General features: G+C 44.1%; 1 non-coding gene across 1 annotated transcript; it reads left to right on the forward strand.

Moving 5' to 3' along the window:
• Positions 1-7,183: 7,183 nt before the first annotated feature.
• On the forward strand, positions 7,184-7,256 carry TRNAE-UUC (transfer RNA glutamic acid (anticodon UUC)). The gene has a single exon. It is a non-coding gene; the product is annotated as a tRNA-Glu (tRNA).
• The last annotated feature ends 13,249 nt before the right edge of the window (positions 7,257-20,505 follow it).

Raw genomic sequence — 20,505 nt, forward strand, 5'->3', positions numbered from 1 at the left:
TTTTACTCATCAGAAACCCATTCACTAATTTGGTGACAGAGGTGAGAGTGTGCCTTCCAATTTATAAAAATGTCAATAATCCCAGGAACATACATACACAAGAGGAAATTCAAATAACAATAAATTTAACTTCAGTTATGATTTTCCAAAAAGATACCAAGAACAAAGTAAAATGATAATGAGGTACTGTTTTACATTAATGATACTACCAACAAAGTCTATAGTGATCATTTTGAATGATGGGAGGATTATGCTGAGATCCTCCTTGATGCAGCAAGATAGATTGCTATCATTTTGGAGAAAGCAGTTTTCTAACAGATACCACAGGCCCCCAAGATACGGTTCATACCCTCCCACTGGATCACTTGAATACACAGGATTTAAATCAATTGAAGAAGACAAACATCTGAAGGAAGATACTGATTTTATGGAAGATATACTATATAATGGGGAGAAGGCAATGGCACCCCACTCCAGTACTCCTGCCTGGAAAATCCCATGGACGGAGGAGCCTGGAAGGCTGCAGTCCATGGGGTCGCTGAGGGTCGGACATGACTGAGCGACTTCCCTTTCACTTTTCGCTTTCATGCATTGGAGAAGGAAATGGCAACCCACTCCAGTGTTCTTGCCTGGAGAATCCTAGGGACGGGGGAGCCTGGTGGGCTGCCGTCTATGAGGTCACACAGAGTCGGACACGACTGAAGTGACTTAGCAGCAGCATACTATATAATGGAGCTTCCCTGTGGCTCAGAAGTTAAAGCGTCTGCCTCCAATGTGGGAGAACCGGGTTTGATCCCTGGGTCAGGAAGATTCCCTGGAGAAGGAAATGGTAACCCACTCCAGTATTCTTGCCTGGAGAATCTCATGGACGGAGAAGTCTGGTAGTCTACAGTCCACTATATAATATAAATAAATCTAAGTGCCTAACAATACAAGATGGTTTTAAAAAATTATGCTACAGAGACTTCCCTGGAAGTCCAGTGGTTAAGATTCCACACTTTCAGCAGTGCATTCACTCCAAGGTCCCAGCAAACAGATCCAGGGTCGCCCCTTGCTCCAGCTTCCAACCACCCTCCAACCTTTTTCCCAGTAGCAACCTTCAGAATCAGCCCCTCAGCTGTCTGTGATCACTGGGTCCAGCCAACACCATTTGTTTTTTTAAGCTAAACAGCTTATTACCAATCAACCATGGGCTCCCAGATTTGTCAGAATTATTTCACTGAGATGCAGGCCACCATCTCTATGCATCTGCTGGCCTCCTACACCTACCCATCTCTGGGCTTCTCTTTCAACCTCAACGATGTGGCTCTGGAGGGTAGGGGCCACTTTTTCCTCGAATTGGCCAAGGGGGAGCACGATCGCCTCTTGAAAATGCAAAACCAGCATGGTGGCAGGGCCCTTTTCCTGAACATGCAGAAACCATCTTAAGATGAGTGGGGTAAAACCCAGGATGCTATGGAAGCCGCCCTTCTCCTGGAGAGAAACCTGTACCAGGCCCCTTTGGATCTACGTGGCCTGGGTTCTGCCCGAGGAGACCCCTACTTCTGTGACTTCCTGGAGAACGACTTCCTAGATGAGGAGGTGAAATTCTTCAAGAAGATGGGTGACCACCTGATCAACCTTGAAAGCTGGCTAGTCCCTAGGTTGGGCTGGGCGAATATCTCTTCAAAAGGCTCACCCTCAAGCACAACTAGGAGCCTCTGGAGCCCAGTGGGCTTTGAGGGGCCCCACTAATGTCAGGGCTTCGCCTGAAGCCCCTCTCTACAGCCACTAGGCAACTTTTTAACACCCTGGAGCCCTCTCCCAAGCCTTGAACCAAATGGAAACAATAAAGCTTTTAATAGCAACAACAAAAAAAGAGAGAGAGAGAGATTCTGCACTTCCCCTGCAGAGGGCACAAATTTGGTCCCTGGACAGGGCACTAAGATCCCACATGCCATGTGATGTGGCTGAAAAAATTTAAAAAAATTATGCTACCACAAATGAAGGGAATGTTATACTGACATTAAAATTGTAATTAGAAGTAATCTGTAATAATATGTGAAAAGAGTACTTTATGACATAATGTTTAGTTAAAAAATAAACACCAAAGTACATGTACTCAAAGATAACAAACAATAACAAATATATATATGAAAGAGAGAGAGACGGAAATTTGAATGTAAGAGGTTTTTTTACCTCTTAATCTCTTGGGATCAGCATCCGAGGGGGAGTTGGACTGAGGCGGAGTGGAATTCCAGGAGGAACTTTCCTGGGAAGTTGCAGTGGCTTTGGGTGAGGCAGCTCTTTTCATGCTGGTGGGCATCTTTCCTCAAGGGAAACTTCTAAGAGAAAGGTTAGTGCACCGCTGCAGCTGATCTTGAGACCCACTCAGTAGTCATTTATCTCCACCTTCTATCAATATTGTCCACGTTGGTGTCCCTGGGCACTTTTGCTGGTCTAGGTGGCTTTCCTAAGCGGGATGGCCAGGACTCTTAGGCCTTAGGAGTCTGAGCTCCTGGTCACTTTACCCTTCTCAGGCTAAGGCTGCTGCAAGGGAGTACCAAGCAGATTATCTGGGATCAAATACAGTCTCCCATGCCCCCACTGTATTGGGTTGGCCAAAAAATTCATTTGGGTTGTTCTGCAGTTACAGAAAACAGGCCTACCTCAGGATGATCCTTTACCTGTTTGAGCAGGTGACTTCTTTCCAAGTTTACTCATTTCTTGGTAAGAGGAAGCTGAAGGCATTGGGCAGTAGACAAAACTTGAATGGGATTCCTGCTGTGCACCCTGGTGGAACATCCTCTTCCTGGGAGCCAAGATCTGTAAGTCCTCAGAGCCCAGAGTTTCAGGAACAGAAGAAAAGAATTCTCCCAGTGGGTCTCTGGATGTGTGGGGAGGCAGGGCCTTGGTTCAGATGCATGTATTCTATCTGTCAGGAACACCACACCATAGAATGGTGGTGGGTTTAGGGAATATACTCTAAGGTACCTCCTCCCAGCCAGCCTCTCAGTTCTATCACAACTATTACATTGTTCTGTGTGGTGCAGTTCAGAATAGGGCTACGACCCCATGGTCAGGTACCCGCTACCACACTTTGTTTGCTACAGAGTATGTCCCTTACTCAAATGTGATCTTTTGCAGGATCTCCTTTTAGTAGATCAAACACTTTGTAAGCCCTTGAAGAATGGTGCTGAGGCCTGTAAAAAATTATTGTGTGTGTGCTTAGTCACTCAGTCGTACCCGACTCTTTGCAACCCCTTGTACCGCAGCACACCAGGCTCCTCTGTTCATGGGGACTCTCCAAGCAAGAATACTGGAGTGGGTCGCCATGACTCCTCCAGGGGATCTTCCTAACCCAGGGATCAAACCCAGATCTCCTGCATTGCTGGCAGATTCTTTATTAACTGAGCCACCAGGGAAGCCCCCCTCCCCCCAATTATTAAAGAACCTCAATGAAGTAGAGTTGGGAGACCAGAAGGGGGAGCTCTCATGCCCAGCTACCATACCAGAGCCCAACAGGAGGAAGACAGAGGCCTTTTTCCCAGCAAGGACTCAGCTAATGAAAAGCCTCAGACTCTTCTGTGAAAAAAAAAACAAAAACAAAAACTACAGTCCTCCTGACTTCCTTTCCCCTCTATAAAAGGGGTCTCCTTCCTTTGCTGTTTTGGGACTTGCATGTAGCTTGCCATGCAGACCCCAAAGTGCAATTCTCTGATGATCTGAATCAACACATCTTTACTGGAGAAATATCTAGCAGTCTATTTGTTTCAGGGCAACAGGTCCTATAAATAGGAAAGGCAAACTCAAGAGGTAGGATGTATGGATTTTAAAAAAAATTTTCTTTTTAAATTGAAGTATCAGTTCACTTCAGTTCACTCGCTCAGTCATGTCCAACTCTTTGCGACCCCATGAATTGCAGCATACCAGGCCTCCCTGTCCATCACCAGCTACCAGAGTTCACCCAAACTCTTGTCCATCGAGTCAGTGATGCCATCCAGCCATCTCATCCTCTGTCGTCCCCTTCTCCTCCTGCCCCCAATCCCTCCCAGCATCACAGTCTTCTGCAATGAGTCAACTCTTCACATGAGGTGGCCAAAGTACTGGAGTTTCAGCTTTAGCATCAGTCCTTCCAAAGAAAACCCAGGACTGATCTCCTTCAGAATGGACTGGTTGGATCTCCTTGCAGTCCAAGGGACTCTCAAGAGTCTTCTCCAACACCACAGTTCAAAAGCATCAATTCTTTGGCATTCAGCTTTCTTCACAGTCCAACTTTCACATCCATATATGACCACTGGAAAAACCATAGCCTTGACTAGATGGACCTTTGTTGGCAAAGTAATATCTCTGCTTTTCAATATGCTATCTAGGTTGGTCATAACTTTCCTTCCAAGGAGTGAGCGTCTTTTAATTTCATGGCTGCAGTCACCATCTGTAGTGATTTTGGAGCCCAAAAAAATAAAGTCTGACACTGTTTCCACTGTTTCCCCATCTATTTCCCATGAAGTGATGAGACCAGATGCCATGATCTTCATTTTCTGAATGCTGAGCTTTAAGCCCACTTTTTCACTCTCCTCTTTCACTTTCATCAAGAGGCTTTTTAGTTCCTCTTCACTTTCTGCCTTGAAGGTGGTGTCATCTGCATATCTGAAGTCATTGATATTTCTACTGGCAATCTTGATTTCAGCTGTGCTTCTTCCAGCCCAGCGTTCTCATGATGTACTCTGCATATAAGTTAAATAAGCAGGCTGACAATATACAGCCTTGACATACTCCTTTTCCTATTTGGAACCAGTCTGTTGTTCCATGTCCAGTTCTAACTGTTGCTTCCTGACCCACATATAAGTTTCTCAAGAGGCAAGTCAGGTGGTCTGATATTCCCATCTCTTTCAGAATTTTCCACAGTTTATTGTGATTCACACAGTCAAAGGCTTTGGCATAGTCAATAAAGCAGAAATAGATGTTTCTCTGGAACTCTCTTGCTTTTTCAATGATCCAGCGGATGTTGGCAATTTGATCTCTGGTTCCTCTGCCTTTTCTAAAACCAGCTTGAACATCTGGAAATTCACATATTGCTGAAGCCTGGCTTGGAGAATTTTGAGCGTTACTTTACTAGCATGTGAGATGAGTGCAATTGTGCAGTAGTTTGAGCATTCTTTGGCATTGCCTTTCTTTGGGATTGGAATGAAAACGGACCTTTTCCAGTCCTGTGGCCACTGCTGAGTTTTCCAAATTTGCTGGCATATTGAGTGCAGCACTTTCACAGCATCATCTTTCAGGATTTGAAATAGCTCAACTGGAATTCCATCACTTCCTCTAGCTTTGTTCGTAGTGATGCTTTCTAAGGCCCACTTGACTTCACATTCCATGATGTCTGGCTCCAGGTGAGTGATCACACCATCATGATTATCTTGGTCGTGAAGATCTTTGTACAGTTCTTCTATGTATTCTTGCCACCTGTTAATATCTTCTGCTTCTGTTAGGTCCATACCATTTCTGTCCTTTATTGAAGTATAGTTGATTTATAATGTTGTGTTAATTTCTACTGTACAGCAAAGTGATTCAGCTATACATATATATATATATATATATACATTCTTTTTTATATTCTTTTCCATTATAGTTTATCACAGGATATTTGATATAGTTCCCTGTGCTACCCAGTAGGATTTTGTTTATCCATTCTCTATATAATAGCTTATACCTGCTAACCCCAACAGCCAAATCCATCCCATGTACTATTTGTTGATTCCAATCAAGATGAATTATTGCCCCTTCTGGAGTAGGAGTTTAGTGAAGTTAAGCTGGGTCTTCTTCAAGAGGTGGTGCTGTACCAGGGACATAGTGCTGGTCTTTGGTAGCAGCTGCAGCTAGAGCAGGCTTGCTGAGTGTGAGCTGGGGCTGTTGAGCCGATACCTGCCTTCCATCCCTCCAACTGCAGCTACTTTGTTGTGCCAACAGCTGAGGCACAACAAAGAGGCTGGCTGATATCAAGTGACTGAGTCATTCTGTCTCCTTAATGTGAGATATCTTCTGTGGTTTAGCTAAGAGTTCTGGGAGTGAAAACTGACTCAGATATAGAAACTGCATGCGGGAGGGATCATGAGTTTGCACTGGGGAAGCTGCCCTTAGCCTCTTGATCATTCATCCTTGATTATTTTGATTGGACAGGTTGAACAGTTCTTTTGTTGTTACCCATTTATCTTGCCCATAAGGATGATCTGTTCCGTTAACCATCTCCACAGCTTTCTGTGTGGGCAAAGGTCCATATAGTCAAAGCTATGGTTTTTCCAGTAACCATGTATGGATATGAGAGTTGGACCATAAAGAAGGCTGAGCGCCAAAGAATTGATGCTTCTGAACTGTGGTGTTGGAGAAGACTCTTGGGAGTTCCTTGGACAGCAAGGAGATCAAACAAGACAATCCTAAAGGAAATCAACCCTGAGTATCCATTGGAAGGACTGATGCTGAAGCTAAAGCGCCATACTTTGGCCACCTGATGGCCTCACTGGAAAAGACCCTGATGCTGGCAAAGACTGAAGGTAGGAGGAGAAGGGACAACAGAGGATTAGATGGTTGGATAACATCACTGACTCAATGGACATGAGTTTGGGCAAGCTCCAGGAGAAGGTGAAAGACCGGGAAGCCTGGTGTGCTGCAGCCCATGGAGGTAGCCAAGAGTCAGACGTGACTGAGGGACTCAACAGCAACAACAGCTTTCTGTAGGTCAGACCCTTCTTGCTGCCTCTCCAGCTTTGCCTCTCACTGCAACAGCTGAATGTACTTTGTTTCTAATGGTTAAGTCACTCTCATGACCTCTTACATTTCAGGCTGTTATCATTCCCATCAAGGAGCTCAGTTTTATAATGACATCTCTCACCATGAGCTCTGGACCATAAAGGAGAGCCCCCAGTGCATTTCTCAATGAATCTTATATCCCTCTTGCCATATCCTGCCTTGCTACTTTGGTAAATGTCCTTTTGGCCCTCACATGGTAAACCTGGTTCAATTTCCCACCTCATCTAATAAATCCACTCAAGTATATCCCCTTCTAGAGATATTTGGTTCCTTTTCCCACTGCCTAAAAAAGAAGTTCCAGCATTTATTGCTCATTGAGTGTGGGCATCACTTTTCCAAGTGCCAAGGAGACATCTGAGCGGTATGTTCTGAGGGGTTCTAACAGTCCTATTGGCTGGGGAGTTCCCTGATGGCCCAGTGGTTAGGCCTCTGCACTTTCACTGCCGAGGGCCCAGGTTCAATCCCTGTTTGGGGAACTAAGATCCCACAGACTGTGCAGGGCAGCCAAGGGGAAAAAAAGAATGCTCCCATATTAATTAACAACTTTATATTCTGCTTCCCATTGACCTCCTATTGATCTGCTGGTACAAATCAGCCAGGATCCACAGCTCCTTCAAGGAACAGTCTCTTTCCTCCTTAGCAGACCCAAGTGTATCCCTGATGGTACTTGTTTTGACTTAATGGGTTATGTTATTGGCTATAATGGGTTATGATGGGTCTAGTGTCAGTAAGGCAAAAGTGGCAGAACCTGTTGGGGACATGTGTTGTCCTGCAAGGCAGAGACCTCCAGAATGAGGACTTTCATTGCACTGCAAAGATCCACGTCCCTTGTTTCCAGGCCTCAGGCTGTCCCAATTATAGCTTGAATTTAGGTGTAGCAGACTTGCCAAGGGGAATTCGACTTTTTCTGGAGCCTATTACTTTTATGCTTAAATCTTGAACCTGAGTTTCGGCTTCATCTACCCTCCGACTATGGGATATGCGCCCGTTCCACTGTACCCTGCCAAGGAGGCCCTCTGACTTTTCTGTTTAGCCTTTAATTGTTCATTCATTACGCTCAGCCTTTCCTTGTCTTTCTCCAGAACTTTCATTGCCCCTACAACAGCCGTTTGATACCATTACCCTTATAATTATTAACTTGCTCCTGCTTCTAAAATACTGGTTCCATCACCTCGGCCAAAGCATGCCCTTCTAAAGGCATACCCTCCCAGAAAACATCACCACTCCTGCTATTGCTGCACGCCTGGCTTTATCCACGCTCGCCAGCCACCCACCATGGGCTCCTTATTTCTAGCCAGCTGGTGGGTGACCCAGCTTTAGCATCTGCTTTCTTGCACCCACTCTAACCACCACAAGCCAGGTTTCCCTGAGAGGCAGACTCTGCAGTGGAGATCAGCATACAGGAGGCTTATTGGAGGATGCCCTTGTAGCAACATCTGTAGGGGTGTGAAGAGGCGAGATTGAACAAAGAAGTCTGACTGTGAGGCTGTCACTGTAGAGGCCTCCGCAGATTCTGTGAGGGTCCTGACAGAGCTGTCCTCAAATCCAGACACTGGCCAGGCTTTGGATATGGGCTGTCCCTCAGAAGACGACATCTATTTGGATGAAGCTGCTCACTTCAGCAGAGGGTGATTGGAGGGAGGGGGGACTTCAGTGTGATCTGCCAGTCACCCACCCTCCCTCTCCAAGCAGCTGGAGGAGGAGGCATAAACAACGAGCTCGATTTGGGCAGCACACCACAATGTCCACTGCCATGGTTTTGAAGTTGCTATAATTGTCTTTTAGTTGTTAAAGAAAAAATCAAGTCATTAAAAAAAAATGCTCAAGAGAAAAATGATGACATCCTTTTGTCCAGAGACTCCATGGTTTGTCCTGGGGAAGTTTCCCCCACCTGGAGAATGGTCCAGACCTCCCACAAAACAAATAGAAACTCAAGAGTGGCTTGGTCAGTGAAACTGTGATAGGGAGTCAATTAGCCTGGCATGACTCATCTGTCCCCAACCTACCCAACCCAGACCCAAAACGGGTGTGTTGGGTGTGGATGCCAGGCTGCTCCATAGCCAGACAAGCAGGCAAACCTGTGTGACCTGAACAAAAACTTGGAGGCCTGAGAAGTTCTGCTTGCAGAAGCAGAAGTGGCACCCACACTAAAAAAGAAACATCAGTCTGATGCCCTAGACCTTGAAAACCGATTTATGTCTTTCCTGAAGTCTGATGAAAATATGCAAGGACGTTTTACCACACTTCCTTAAAAAATTATAGTTCCTAAAAGTCCTATTTCAATAGCTCTGTCCACCAAAAAAAATTAATTCATAATCAACCTAAGGAAGGGAAACATTTATTTGAGCCAATTTGAGGATTATAATTTGAGGATTACAACTAGGAGACAGTCTCTCAGAGAATCCTGAGAACTGTTCCAAAGAGGTAAGGGGGAGGCCAGTCTAGATGTGATTTTGGAGAAGGGGGAGTGTGCAATCAAGCATATACCTTGGTAGAGTTACTGCCATTTTCAAGGAATGAAAGTGACAGTTGCTCAGTCACGTCTGACTTTTTGCAACTCCATGGACTGTATCCCGACAGGATCCTCTGTCCATGGGATTTCCCAGGCAACTGGCATGGGTTGCCATTCCCTTCTCCAGGGGATCTTCCCCACCCAGGGATCAAACCTGGGTCTCCTGCATCGCAGGCATATTCTTTTCTGTCTGAGCCAACAGGGAAGCCCGTTTGAGGAATAGGTATTTCAGTTAATGGTTTTAGTGCTCCTCTAAGTCAGGGAAGAGCAGGAAACTGGATTCATAAAATTTTTTCCCTGAAAATATCTAACAACCTGAGAGCCAGTTCTCAGTTTTCCTGCAGCACAAAATACCTCATCCTGAATTCCTTTTGGGGTGTACCTCTTAATTTCCGTGTTTGGGAGGCATTTCATGACCATTTTGTCCATGCATTAGGGATGCTTACTTCCAGGTGGTCAGGTGAGGATTTGGTTGATGGACCACTCAATGTACTATTACTGGACTAGGAAGCCTCTGGATCACCTGCCTTACATTCCATTATAGTTCTAGGAAGGGGTTCCCTCATCTCATCTCTTCCCATTCCTAGAGTTACACTATGACAATCACTGATCTCATAGAAGTATATATTTGGTCAGTGTTTTCCAGTAGCCCAACCATCGGGTCTTCCGTGTAGCTCAAATGGTAAAGAATCTGCCTGTAACACAAGAGACCTGAGTTCGATCCCTGGGTCAGAAAGATCCTCTGGAGAAGGAAACGGCAGTCCACTCCAGTATTCTTGCCTGGAGAATCCCATGGACAGAGGAGCCTGGCGGGCTACAGTCCATGGGATTGCAAAGAGCTGGACACGACTGAGTGGCTAACACCACACCAATCATCATTAATTTTATTGGAGGCTCAGTCACACATCTGGTAATGCAGGAAACAATAATCTTGTATAATAGGCAGAATAATAGTAATATAACTAGTAGCTATATTATTGATAAGGTCATAAGTAAATATTTAAGTGAAGAGTTTCCAGTAGGGTGTGGCCCAATATCTCCCAGGGTTGTCTAACCAGTCTGTTTTGCATTCATCAGCGTCTTTAAGGGAAATGGTATGTTGTTGTGAGTTCACTAAAGATCTCTGCAGGTATGAGGTGAGCGGTGAATCATGGTGATCCCTTAAGGACAGACGAAAGAATGTTATCTTGTGAGGAGTTATGGCTGGTGTTAGAAGAACAATTGATATTTATGTTTGAGCAGGTATTATTGCCACTGGGTAGTCTGGCTAATGCAGAATGCAGAGGCACAATGGACAGTAGACAGGAGGGAGGAGGCCAAAGGGCAGAGAAAACGTTTCTGTTCAAAATTTTCTTGCCTTAAAATGTGAATTTTCATTTCATCGGCTCATCCTAGGTTTCGTTCATCCAAGGCACTGTTAACAGATCTCTCTGTTCTACTGCTGGCAAACTCCAGAGACCATTTCCTCTACTGTGGACTTAGTGCTTTCTTTCACAAGTATATATGCAAATAAGTTCTATGTATGCAAATCAATTAAGCCTTTCTCTGCACTTCTCCCTTCTCCTGTCCTCATTACTCTCAACAGCACGCAAAAGGCAAGCAGACTCATTAACCAGGGAGGGGAGCGTAAGTTTAGACCCTGTAACCTTTGAATCAGCAAATATGTTGTATTTTTTAACTCTGTATTTGACATGACACACTTCACCATAAGAGAATAACCCAATAATAATTAAAATATATGAATCAACAACTTCTTTAGAGCTGTCATTTCATTATTCTTAGGACTTCCTATCCCTTTCTTAGTTTCACTGTCCATCAAAGTGTTTCCACCATGTTTTGTCTGGTATAGACTTGGCTGTTCCACTCGTCCTTTCAAAGAATGCTTGTCAACCTGCCTGATTAGAACACATGAATATGAGGTGCGTACTGTGCATATACACACAAACACAATTTTTCACATAATTTCAGTGAGTTCATGGACACCTGAATAAGCCCCAATTGTGCTGGTGCTCAGTCACTTCAATGGTGTCCAACTCTTGCAATCCCATGGCCTGTAGCCCGCCAGGCTCCTCTGTCCATGGGATTTCTCAGGCAAGAATACTGGAGTGGGTTGCTATTCCCTTCTCCAAGGGATCTTCCCAACCCAGGGATTTCCTGCATTACAGGTGGATTCTTCACCAACTGAGTTACCAGGGAAGCCTAAGTCCCAATTAATAACCACTTAATTACTTTCTCTGTCAAGTTCTCAATTCATAAAATTGCAACTGCCAAGTTTTAGCTAAATACGCCTAGATGCCCTAGACAAGGTACAAACTCTATTTTCTTTTGTGGATTGGCCAATGAAACATCTTTGTAAATTTCATAAAGTATATATAAATTATGTACCAGAGAAGCCAACATTTTGATTCCTTCCTTCCTTCCTCTGTTTCTTATTCATTCATTTAACAAAGATTTGTTTGCTAAGTACTTACTATTTTGGAGTAAAATGTTTATATAAAATTAATCTCCAACTTCAAGAATCAAAGCAGATAGTAGGAAGAAATGATACATAAACAGATAATGTTGATGAAAAAACTCATCAATAGTCAACCTGAAAAAGAAATGAAAAATTTTATTAGAGCCAATTTGAAGATTATAACTAGGAGACAAGTCTCTTAGAGAGCTCTGAGAATGAATCCAAAGAGGTGAAGATGGAGGCCAGTTACATAATTTTGGAGAAGAGAGTACGTGCAATCACGCATACACCTTGGTAGAGTTACTGCTATTTTTGAGGAATAGGTATCTTAATGGTTTTAGTGCCCCTCTAAGTGTAGGAAGATGCAAGAAACTGGATTCATAAAATTTTTTTGTGACAATATCTAACAACCTGAGGGTTGGTTCTGTCTGTTTTCCTATAGCGCAAAATGCCTCTTCTTGATCTTTATCCTTTGAATGAATTCCTTTTGGGGTGTATATAGGTCAGTGACTGCAGTGGCTAATGACTTGATCCTTGTAGAAATGATAGTGGGCAACACTTTTTATTTTTGTAGTCCCTTCCCTTTTGGCCTTAATTTCAACCAATGTTTGGGAAGCATTTTGTGACCATTTTGTCCCATGGCACTAGCGGTGATCATGGCCAGGTCAGGCAAGGACTTCTTTGATAGGCCACTTAATGTGCTATTTACTGGACCGGGGCCTGTGAACAGTAGCCAGAAGTCTCTAGATCCCCTGCCTTACGTTCTGTTATGGTCCAGGAAATGGTTCCCTCTTGTTGTTTCTTCCCAAATCTAGAGTTAGTTACACTATTATAGTCATTGATCTCATAGACTGTATATTTGGCCAATCATGTCAAGTCACCTAATCATCATTCATTTTACTGGGGGCTCAGTCACACATTTGGTCATGCAAGAAACAATCTTGTACAATAGGCAGAATCCAAGTAAGATAGCTGGTAGCATTAACAAGGTTATAAACAAGTATTTAACAAAGTATTTAAAGTGAAGAGCTTCCATTGACTGTGGGCCAGATTCTCCCCAGGTTGCTGACCAGTCTGTTTTATATCTGTCATTATCTTTAACAGAAATGATATGTTGTTGTCATAAGTAAACTTTACTAAAGATGTCAGAGCAGATAAACAGTGAGTGATGGATCATGGTGACCCCTTAAGAATGAACAAAGGAATGTTATCTTCTGAGGAATTATGTGGGCTGGTGTTCAAAGAAGAGCAATTGATGTTTATGTCTGAAGAGGTATTTCTGTCATTGGGAACTGTTTAATGCAGAATGTAGATGCATGATGTATAGGAGAGGGGAGGGAAGAGACTAAAGAGCAAAGAAAATTTTATGTTTAAAGTTTTTCTTGTCTTACCTGAAAATGTGAATTATTTCCTCATGCATATACATACACAGTTTTTCACATTTCAGTGAGTTCAGGACTGCTGAATAAACCCAGTTAATAACCTCTTAATTATTTTCTTAGCCGAACTCTCCATTCCTAAAATTCTGAAGCCCACAAATTATAACTAAACTAAAATACCTTAGGTACCTACCACAAGATACAAGATCTGTTGTTTTTTGGATATTTCAAATGAAGTCCTTACAAGTTACCTAAAGCATATATGAATTGTGCACCAGAGAAATCAGCTTTTTTATTCTTTCCTTCCTTCCTCTGTTAGTCACTCATTCATTTAACAAACATTTGTTTGCTAAGCACTTTCTATTTTGGAGTAATACCTTTAGGTAAAATCAACGTCCAGTTTCAAGAATCAAAGCAGTTAATGGGTAGAATCGATATTTAAAAGAGACACTTATAATTGTGTGCTATGACAAGGGTGATGGAGGAGCAGGCCAGGAAGGGGTATGGGGAGGGGTCAGTGGGGAGGGAACCAAATACAGTCTGGGAATTGGATACGGCTGAGAGTGGTTTCCAGGAGAGCTTTTTGGACAAGGAGGCACATGAACTGTATCTTGGGGATTTCTTAGAGTTAAGACATTTCTTCCAGGAGGGACAGCATTTGCAAAGACCCAGAGGCAGGAGGAAGCACGGTGCTCTGGAGAGCTTGTTTGAGTTGGAGTGGAGCGTGGCTACAGAGACTGTCGCAAGAAGTGAAGTGAGGTTCACAGAGGGCCTGCAATGCTGGTCTCAGGAATTTACTCCTTAAGCCCAGTGAGATGTGGAGCCTCTGAAAGCTGTTTACCGGGGCATGATGTCATTAGCTTTGCATGTGGCTTAGCGAAGCCTTGCGGTACTCGTGTCCATGCGTGGAGATCACTTCTCCAGCAAATGTTTTTAAACCCTGAAAATAGTGATGATGAGTTGAAATCATAGATGTCTTGCTTTTAATACATTAAAATAGATACTGGATTGTACCTTTACACTTAACATTCTGAGCTGCTTGCTTTTAAATGTTCTTTTGAATGGAGTTATCACCAGAGCCGTGGGCATCGCGTGCACTCCTCACACCCCAGCTTATCAGTGTTTCAGTTTAGCACCCAATGTAACCTCCAATACCAATTAAGATTCAAAATTGTGATTGCTTATCATTTTATAGTTTTCCCACTTTCTTTTTAGTTTTTTCAGTGATTATATGTTTAGTTTAAAATGGAGAGAAAACGATAATGAAGAAAGCATGCCTAGAGCATCAATATCCTTAAATGGATATTTTATTTACTTGCATAATTTATAATATGCTTTTATGAATATAATGCCCCTTCCCAGATTAGCCTGTGGTCTATTTGCTTTTACTTTCCAGCATATTTGCATCAGAATTGAGGTTAACTCAAGGAAATAGATAATGCCTGTGAATGTATTAGGAAAAAAAAATTTAAATCCAAGCCCTGCTTGGGTGGTAAGAAAAAGACAAATTTTGGTAACAGATAGATTTGGGTTCAAGTCCCAGTTCTGTTAGTTACCACAGATATAATAGGCAAGATACTTAACCTCTCTAAATCTTTGTTCCCTTTATATAAATTAGAACTAATAATAATTTCCTTGCGAGATTGTTGTGATAATTGGAAGAACATGTATCAGAGCGTTGTATAGGTGTTTTGAAAGCAGTGGTTAAACAAACAAAAACACAAACAAAAAACTAAAAAGATGTAAGTAAAAATATAAGGTAAACAATAAATTAATAATTATGAAACAACAAAGCAGAGCAAAAAAGAGAAAACAAATAAGCCAACAAACAAGAAAGCGGTGGTTAATAGTAAAAAGATCACTGTGAAGGTGATTTGAATGTGAATTCTGGGTTAGTTACCAAGACTAGGCACAGAAGACTTACTCAGTAACAGGAACAGTTGGCTCAGGAGGCCTAAACTAAGGTAGTTGCAAAGAGGAAAGCGAATACCTTTTAAAATACTCAAACCTCAATGATTACATTAGAGTAAGCTAACTTACTGTCACATAACCTGCCCCCACAATCTCTATCATATAATAAAGTTTTTATTTCTCACCTATGTTAGCTTGGATCTTCTGAGAACAGATGCCAGGATAAAATTAGACATGCAGGAGATTTATTGGGGAGAATTCCTGTGAAGGATAAATGATTAAACTAGTCATTCCTAAAGGAAATCAACCCTGAATATTCATTGGAAAGACTGATGCTGAAGCTGAAGCGCCAATCCTTTGGCCACCTGTTACAAAGAGCCGATTCATTGGAAAAGACCCTGATACTGGGAAAGATGGAGAGCACGAACAGAAGGGGATGACAGAGGATGAGATGGTTGGATGGCATCGCCAACTCAGTGGACATGAGATGGAAATTCCAGGAGATAGTGAAGGACAGGGAAGCCTGATGTGCTACAGTCCATGGGGCCACAAGGAGTTGGATACGACTGAGTGACTGAAAAGCAACAGAGGAGGCAAGGAGAGCTTTCAGACTGAGGCGCAGCTCTGACGCCTACAAAGGAGAGGGAAGGGGGATGGATGGGTAGGCAGCATTCTGAACTTCAGTGCAGTCCCAAGAAAGACTCAGCCAGGCCGGTGAAGGATCCATGAGTCAAAGTCACCTGCTGCAGGAATCCCAGGTCATGCAGGAATGGGTCTGAGTTTGCACCCCCACCAGCCTCCGTCACTGGCAGAGAGGAGCCCGTGGGAAGTACGGCCTTGGCTCACACAGTGTGCTAGATCCAGTGGTGCAGAGCTGGGGCTGTAGTACATCTTATTCCCCACAGCAAGAGATCTGAACAGCATGCTTTCATGACTCCACGTCACCCTCATCAGTTCAATTGATCCCCCTACACAGATCAATTCTGGGAGGTGCAGAGTTCCACCAAGTCACTCAGGGACCCAGTCTTCTTATATGTTTGGCTCTGCCCTCCTCCAGGTTTCTAAAGGTCTCTCCATTCAGTTGGCAGATATTGTGTGAAAGGTGTCCATGGGTTTTACCTGGACTTTGTTCACACCACCTGTGTTCAGACCAGGATGCAGTCACATGGCCCCACCTAACTGAAGGAAGTCTAGAAAACACAGACCAACTGCCTACCCCCCAGAACCATTTCACAGACCAACTACCTACCCCACAAAACTGCTCAAGGCAGATGAGAGACAAAGGGAAGTCCCCAGTTTCTGGCTTGGATTACTGGATAGGTGGTGGTACCACTTGTTGACATGAAAAACACAGAAGGAGGCTGCTGACTTCAGAGGAAGCGGAGCTGTCTGGTAGCCAGCTAGACATTCAGGCCTGGAGCTCAGGGTTAAAGATAACCCAGATGGTGGTTGACGCCATGAGCTGGCAAGTCTCAGCACCAGAAAAGAAAAGGATGAGAACAGAAGTCTGAAGAACCCCAAAATGTAAGGGACTATGTGACTCAATATCTATTTGGATCTCCTTTTAGCATGCCTTCCTGTACAGCAAAGTTGGAAAGATAAAGACGTCATTCCCCAGACTCCCGGCAGCTAGGGTTTCCAAGGATGTGATTTAGGTTTCTGCCAATTAGACACCATCACATGAGACACCAGCTTCCGAGCAGAATGAGTGGGGCGCAGGCAGGGTGGAGGCATCCCTTTGGCTGGTGCTGAGGGTGCGGCCCTAGGTCTCAGGTGGGCGGCCGTCCGAGCAGTCTCCTGGTTCAGCAGGCACTTCCATATGGCGGTGGGAGCAGCAGTTCCTATGGCAACTCGGCCCTAAGGGCATCAGGTTCCAGGTAATTCAGCTTAGGGTCTTTAGTCACCCATGGATTCTCTAAGCTGATGAATACCTTGTAATGATCCCTTTCCACTTAAACTAGCCAGGGTGGGTTCTGCCCTTTGCAGCTATTAACAAACCATCACAGAGATGGTCACAGAAACCTGAGCCTTTGAAAGAGACTTAGAACAAAAGTCCAGAGATAAAGCGCTAAAACCAGGACAGACTGCTGCCCCCGAATCAAGGGAGGGGAGAGTTTTGATAAGTGGTCAGCAGTTAGATGCTGCAGAGAGGTCAAGACAGCTACAAATGTAAAGTAGAAATAATATAGCCAGGTGATTTTGAGAGGAGCAGTTTCAGTAGAACATAGCAGGGGAGGCAGCCAGCTGCCTTTCATCGAGGTCATGTGTGAGTGAAATTGCCACTTGCCCTCCAACTTCAATTGCTGATGATCCCTCAGCTCTACTATCTCCCAACTTCTCTCCCTCCTCCAATCAGTAACTCTTCTTTCGGGCTCACTCGATGCCAGCCCGTGTGTGCCAGCTGTTGTACTGGACTACTGTACTTTTCAAGGTACTGTAAGATTTAAAATGTTATCTTTTTTTTTTTTAATGTATTGTGTGAAAAGTATTTAAACCTGTTACAGTACAGTACTGCGGCTGATTGTGTTAGTTGCTTACCTAGACTAACTGGTGGACTTGTGAATGAATCAGACTTAGGAAAGTGCTCTTGGAAGGGAACTTGTCAGTACGTGGGGGTCTTCCCTGTGCATAATCTGATAGGTACAAGGGAGATTATTCTATGCTTTTTACTGTGGAAATCCAATGTGGCCATGCAGTCCCTGTTGATGGAGGAACTTGTCTTCTGGTGTCACTTATTGGAAAGGGTTCTAACTCCAGCTCTGCTGGGTTCTGTAAAACAGGTCTCAGAACCTCCATTTTTGAAAGAGGAAAATATCCCTTAAAGGTGAAAGTGAAAGTCGCTCAGCTGTGTCCGACTCTTTGTGACCCCATGGATTACACAGTCCATGGAATTCTCCAGGCCAGAATACTGGAATGGGTAGCTGTTCCCTTCTTCAGGGGATCTTTCCAACCCAAGGATCGAACCCAGGTCTCCCACACTGCAGGTGGATTCTTTACCAGCTGAGCTACCAGGGAAGCCCCTGTACTAATATCTAGCCTGCCTGCTGCATAGGCAGAAAGGCAGAGGAGATAAAAACACAGTACTCGGACTTGGCCAGACCCAGGCCCGAATCCTGGTTTTGGCAGTAGCTGGCTCCATGGCCTTTGGCAAGTTGCTTACACCTGGCTTTCTCCTCTGTAAAACAGGGATAATATTGTCAGCCTCTGAGAGAGGACATGATGATTAATCAAGGTATGTAAGGTATTTGGCACAGGGTCAGGCAAGCAAGAAGTAGAGAGTAAATGAGAGTTCATTTCATAAGTTGTCAGAAATACCTTTTGGGAAATAATGACCATGGCCACCTTCCTCACAGGGCTGCTGCCAAATGAGATAATGTACAGGAAAGTGAAGTGTAAGGTCTATTATTAGAATGAACCTAGACCATGAGAAAGGTCACCGCTTCAAACAGAAATTGACGAGGTCCTTGACAACTATTATAGACTGTGCTACAGAGTCGGTGGGGAGGGGAGGGCTGGCAGAAGGAGGAGCTGAGATGCACTTCAATCACTGTACAGTTTTTCCAAAGAATGGCCCCTGTTGTGATAATAGACCTTCCACCATAATGTGGCAGTTGATGAACGTATATCTGTTGGTACAGATAGGAACCCTGCCTGGCAGAGCTGGGTAAGGAAAGGTAAAGGGAGCAGATATATTTGCTTGAAATTAGGTAAAAGATTCATTCATCAAGAACCTCATTCTTACTGGTTTCAATGCCAGACTTCCCTCCCTTCCCTGCCGTTTTCTGCCCTCTGCAGAAAGGACATACCAACTCTGCAAAGCAAGAATCCAAAATAGCTTACGTGGAAATAAAGCACCTGCTTGTACAAGCAGGGAGAGCAGAAATCCCTGGAGATGGGCAAAAGCCTTTCTGCTTCCCTGCCCAGCCCAGCCTGCTCTTGACCATCCACAAACACAAAGGGTAAACTTCACTTTCTCCAGTCTCCTTTCCTTGTTCCTCCTCCCGGGAACACATCCACAAAGGTGCCCACACATGGCCAAAGGGACCCCACCCCATATCCCACCCCGACTCCATCCATTTACATTATCCTTGTACCTATTAGAGACTAGCCACAGCCAGGGGAGTGAGTTTTTCACTGTGGATTATTTTATTTTTTCAATTCATCGTTCCTCTCAAGAGCAGTCATCCATCTTCCCAGTCACCACATTCTATGGGGTGAAACATTTAAAGCTGTGTTAAACATTTAAAGTTCAAGGTGAAGCTGCCCCCCTGCAGCTGGAGGCACCTGACAGCCCTAGGCTTTACTCACTAGGCTGGTGTTGGGGGTCTTTAGGGGACGGGCATGTGAGCAGAGGCAATGTGACCAGTTCTGCCACCTGCTGAATAGGTGACAATGATGGCTGAGTTGGTCTCTTAAGAGGGACCATCCTGGCATTGTTCCAGGAGAGGCTTAGTAAATCCCTCCTGAGTGCTAACCTCTGAGACCTCACATCCTATAATTTCCCAAGACAGACCTGTGATTACAAATGCTAAACCTCATAATCATGGCCAAAGCCCAGGTGTTCTGAAGAAACGGGGTGTAAGCTTATATTAAAAAAAAGAAAGAAACGATAAGGAGCTATTTGCCCAGCAAAGACATTCTGGAGAGCAGATAACATGTACACATTGTACTGCCTGCCTCCCTCTTTTCCATCTACAAAGTCCCTACAAGCCACCAAATCAGCATTATATTGTGGCTGTCCTTTCTGCAGTCTCAGCTCAAAATTTTTTAAAGAATATTTGATTTTATTCTACTCAACTCACTAAGTTGATACATTTGTTTTATTGTTTTAAAAATAATTTTATTTATTTGACTGCATGAGATCTTAGTTGGGGCTTCTCAGGTGGCAATAGTGGTAGAAGAATCTGCCTGCCAGTGCAGGAGAGGCAGCAGATGAGGGTTCGATCCCTGGGTCAGGAAGATCCCCTAGAGTGAGGTCTTGGAAATGGATCCAAGGATCCAAGGAAATGGCAACCCACTCCAGGATTCTCGCCTGGAGAATTCCATGAACAGAGGAGCCTGGTGAGCTATAGCCCATGCTGCAAAGAGTCAGACACGACTGAGGACACACGTGTGCGTGCACACACATCCACATGTACACTCACACACGCAGGTCTTGGTTGCAGCACTCAGGATCTCCGTCATGTCATGTGGAATCTTTCTGTTGTGGCGCACAGACTCTCTAGTTGTGGCATGGGGGCTTAGTTACTCCTTAGAATGTGGGATCTTAGTTCCCTGACCAGGCATCCAACCTGTATCACCTGCATTACAAGGCGGATTCTTAACCCCTGGACCACGAGGGAAGTCTCAAGGTCTTGATACATTTGTTTTAGCATCCATTCTATGCCTGGCACTGTGGGGGTGAGGCACGAATTAACATATTAGGGCTGTCTTAAAGTACCTTGAGCGGAGTTAGAGAAGTAAGCTGC

This window comes from Ovis canadensis, chromosome 20, assembly GCF_042477335.2.
Source record: "Ovis canadensis isolate MfBH-ARS-UI-01 breed Bighorn chromosome 20, ARS-UI_OviCan_v2, whole genome shotgun sequence".
Classification (NCBI taxonomy): Eukaryota; Metazoa; Chordata; class Mammalia; order Artiodactyla; family Bovidae; genus Ovis; species Ovis canadensis.